Source organism: Pteropus alecto, unplaced genomic scaffold (assembly GCF_000325575.1).
Source record: "Pteropus alecto unplaced genomic scaffold, ASM32557v1 scaffold76, whole genome shotgun sequence".
Classification (NCBI taxonomy): Eukaryota; Metazoa; Chordata; class Mammalia; order Chiroptera; family Pteropodidae; genus Pteropus; species Pteropus alecto.
The window spans coordinates 24,298,007-24,302,315 of NW_006443138.1; the positions used below are offsets into that span (position 1 = coordinate 24,298,007).

The 4,309-nt window shown below is 35.3% G+C and overlaps 1 pseudogene; it reads right to left on the reverse strand.

Moving 5' to 3' along the window:
* Window positions 1–523: 523 nt before the first annotated feature.
* LOC102887378 lies at window positions 524–1,096 on the reverse strand (annotated as a pseudogene).
* Between the last annotated feature and the right edge of the window lie 3,213 nt (window positions 1,097–4,309).

Here is a 4,309-nt window from a genome sequence, read left to right on the forward strand (position 1 = left end):
GTTGTTTGGATTATCTGCAGACATGGGAAAAAATAGCTTTAATCAGGTCAAGTCACTCTGTTTTTGGGATTCTAAATTTACTCATATTTTCAAAGAAGAATGTATAATTACAGTGGGAAAAAATGATTTTTTCTTAGATCAATGAGTAACCAAGAGTTCTTTCTTCAAATTTTGATATTTAATCAGAAATTGGATTTGGAAAACTGTTTCCTATGAAGCCATCTCTGCCTGAAGGGTTTTCTTTAGCAATCTGGACTACAGAAGGAAATTCGCAACCTGGACTTTCACTGACCGTTGATCCCCACCTATGTCTTAACAACTAACATAAGCTGTTGCCACTGTTTTTCTTTCATATATCCTAACAGTTATGAATGTTTGTTAAAGTAAAATAGTGAGCATCTTTTATTTCCTTTGCCTCTAATATATAATCCCCTAAATTTGGCTCTAATTATGAAATATTGATAAAACTTTATTATTTTTGGTTGTCAATGATTTTTTATTAGAATATTCCCTTTTGCAGTTCCTAACTAGCTGGGCATTCTACTGCACCACGGTTGATTTCGTCTATGATGTCATGAGGGTGGCATCCATCAACATTGCAGCCCACAGCCTGGGCAGTCCTCAGGATCTCTTTACTGGCTCCAGAGAATTCTTTAGCTAAAGATTGGTGCTGCATCTGTTGGGGAATGTTGACGATCTCATTAAAAGTGATATTTCTACTGTGCTTAACTTTTTTTTTTTTTTTTTTTACTTTTTTCTGTCTCTTAGCAGTTCTTTGAGGGCTTTAGTGATCAAGGCAGAGGCAGAAGGTACAACCTGTCTGGGCCTGTCTATTCTGAATGGTCAGTTTCACTGGAATCTTCAGACCCTTCTAATTACCAGCTGCTTTGGCGATGTCATCACCATACCTTTTTGGAGACAGACTCAGGGTGTCAATCTTGGGGGCCAAGGTAGACATGGCACTGACTTCTCCACCAGTTCCCCTCAGGTATATGACTTTGATCTTGTTGGGGTCTAATTTAGGTGGCATGGTGGAGGTGAGTAGTGTTGGTTGCACCCAGATTCTGGATGACCAAAGAAAGTTGCACCTTGGCCTCCTCTGAACCAAAGGCCAAAAGCAAGATTAGTAAAACTTTTAATATATTAATAATATTTTGCTTATATGTCAGTAGCTTAGCTTTTATCAGTTAAGACTAAGATCTTACTATTCTCTCTAATATTCAGAGAAGTTAAGAGATTTTCCCAAGATGACACATAGGTAACAGAAAGGTAACAGAGGTGGGTTTTAGTCCAGGCCTGTCTGTTACAATTCCCATGTTCTCTATTTATGACATATTATGAATTCAATAAGAAAGGGATCTTCAGTGATCTAAATCAGGCATCAGCAAACTTTTTCTGTAAAGGACCAGATAGTAATTGTGACAGAGACCATATGACCCACAAAGTTCAGAATCTTATCATCGAATCAGATGCAGGTACAAAAGAAATCCCTTGGGTAAGATTTTCTTGTGTACTCTTTCTCTCAAGCTGAAGATCTGTGAATTAAGACCTATATACCCAACATGAAATGGTGTGATATGTGTTGGATAACCACTATAGACATTCTTGTGGAACATAGAGGAAAATGAAAGCACGCAAGTCACTGGTTCATAGTGATTTTGAAACCCAGACAGCCAAACATTGCCAGTTCTCTTTTTAAGTTTCAGTCCTACTGCCTAGGAAAAATTTCCTCTCTGCTCTTGGGTGTCCCCTCCATGGCTCTTGGTTCCTCCTTTTAAATTATCTCTCCTTTTATGTAAAATGTGCCCTGTAACTGAAGCTGAATAGTTTTATCATTCTGTTTCTTGCTCATGGAAATTCTAGTGTCCAAAGACTTTTTTATTTTATACTTTTTTTTGTGCCTTTTAGTTCATTCTGGCAAAATATTAATCAATACAATCTTGTTATTGTATTTTTTCTTAAACAAAATTATAGCTATGTATGGTGATGGATGTTAACAAGACTTATCGTGGTGATCATTTCACAATATACACAAGTATCGAATCATTATGTAGTACGCCAGAAACTGATATAATGTTATATGTCAATTATATCTCAATAAAACAAACCAAAACAAAACAACAACAACAAAAAAACCAAACCTCTGTGAACTTCTTATCATTCATATCACATTTGAAAAAAAAACCCACGAGCAAATCTCTTTTAAGTAACCTCTTCTCTACCTTGGAATTCCTGAAAGCTGCTATGAGACCCTAACTTTAAGATTATTAGAAGTCTCATTGTTTTAACTGAGAGAGTCTGCCTGCTGCTCTTAGAGGAACTTTGTTTCAAAGGATCTATGAGAAATTACTCTAAATCTTTCTAAGTTATAAACAAAGGCTCTTTGGTTTTGGATTAGATCTTTGGCCTGACACTTTTTCTTAATTTGGTAGTAGTACTCTGTTGTATAAAGAGACTGAGAATGAGAAATAATTTTATATTTAAATGTAGCAAGTGCTGGATCTTTTAAAGTTCCTTTTAAATTTATTTTTATTTTTTAAAGTTTTAAAGTTTTATTTTTTTCAATTATAGTTGACATAAGATATTATATAAGTTTCAGGTGTACAACACAGTGATTAGACATTTATATAACTTATTAAGTGATCATTCTGATAAATCCGGTACCCATCTGTAATAACTGTACATCATGCAGTTATTGCAATACTACTGACTATATTCCCCATGCTATACTTTACATTCCCATGACAGTTTTGTAAGTACCAATTTGTACCTCTTAATCTCCTTCCCCCTTCACTCATCCCTCCCCCTTCCACTCCCGCAATCCAGCAACCAACAAAATGCTCTCTGTATCTATGAGCCTGTTTCTGTTTTGTTCATTTACCCTGTTCTCTAGATTCCGTATATAAGTGAAATTGTATGACATTTTGCATTCTCTGTCTGACTCACTTCACTCAGCACAATACCCTCCAAGTACATCCATGTCTTTGCAGATGGCAAGATTTCATTATTTTTTATGACTGAGTAATATTTCATTGCATATATACCACCTCCTCTCCATTCATCCATTGATGTACACCCAGGATGTCTCTATATCTTGGCTACTGTAAATAATGCTACAATGAACATATGGATTCACATGTCCCTTTAAAGTAGTGTTTTGGGTTTCTTCAGATAAATACCCAGTAGTGGAATAACTTGGTCTTTCTTTGCTCTTATTATAGCCTTTGTTTTAAAGTCTGTCTTGTCTGGTATAAGTATTGATACCCGAGCTTTTTTGTTTTGTTTTGCTTTCATTTTCATAATATATCTTTTTTCCATCCCTTTACTTTTAGTCTGTGTGTGTCTTTTGATATGAAGTGAGTCTCTTGTAGGCAGCATATGTAAGGATTTTGTTTTCTCATCCATTCAGCCACCATATGTCTTTTGAATGGAGTATTTAATCTATATTTAAACTAATTATTGCTGGATATGTAGTTATTGCCATTTTCTTATTCACATTTATTTCTTTTTCTGCTTAAAAAAGTCCCTTTAACATTTCTTATAAAACTAGTTTGGTGGTGATAAATTTCTTTAGCTTTTTTCTTGTCTGGGAAGTTTTTTATCTATCCTTCTATTGTAAATGATAGCTTTGCTGGGTAGTGTAATCTTGGCTGTAGGTCATTGCTTTTCATCACTTTGACTATTTCATGCGAGTCCTGGCCTGCGAAGTTTCTGTTGAGAAATCAGCTGACAGTATTATGGGATTTTCCTTGTAGGCAACTAACTGCTTTTCCCTTGCTGCTTTTAAGATCCTCCCCTCATCTTTAAGCTTTGGCATTTTAATTATGATATGTCTTGGTGTGGGCCTTTTCGGAATCCTCTTGTTTGTGACCCTGCACTTCTTGGACTTGTATGTTTATTTCTTTTGCCAGGTTAGAGAAGTTTTTCATTACTATTTCTTTAAATAGGTTTTTAATTCCTTACTCTCTCTCTTCTCCTTCTGGCATCCCTATAATGCAAATATTAGTACACTTGATGTTGTCTCAGTGACGAGGCCCCTTAAATTATCCTCATTTTTTGGATTCTTTTTTCTTTTTGCTGTTCTGATTGGGTGTTTTCTGCTACCTTATCTTCCAAATTGCCAATTCGATTCTGTGCTTTACCTAATCTACTATTGATTCCCTCTAATACTTTATTTCAGTTATTGCATTCTTAATTTCTGACTAGTTCTTTTTTATGTCTTCTATCTATATAACACGAATCACAGTTTTTCATGACAATGTCCTCACTTTCTTATAGCTCTTCTAATAGGCTCCTCAAGGGCCATCAG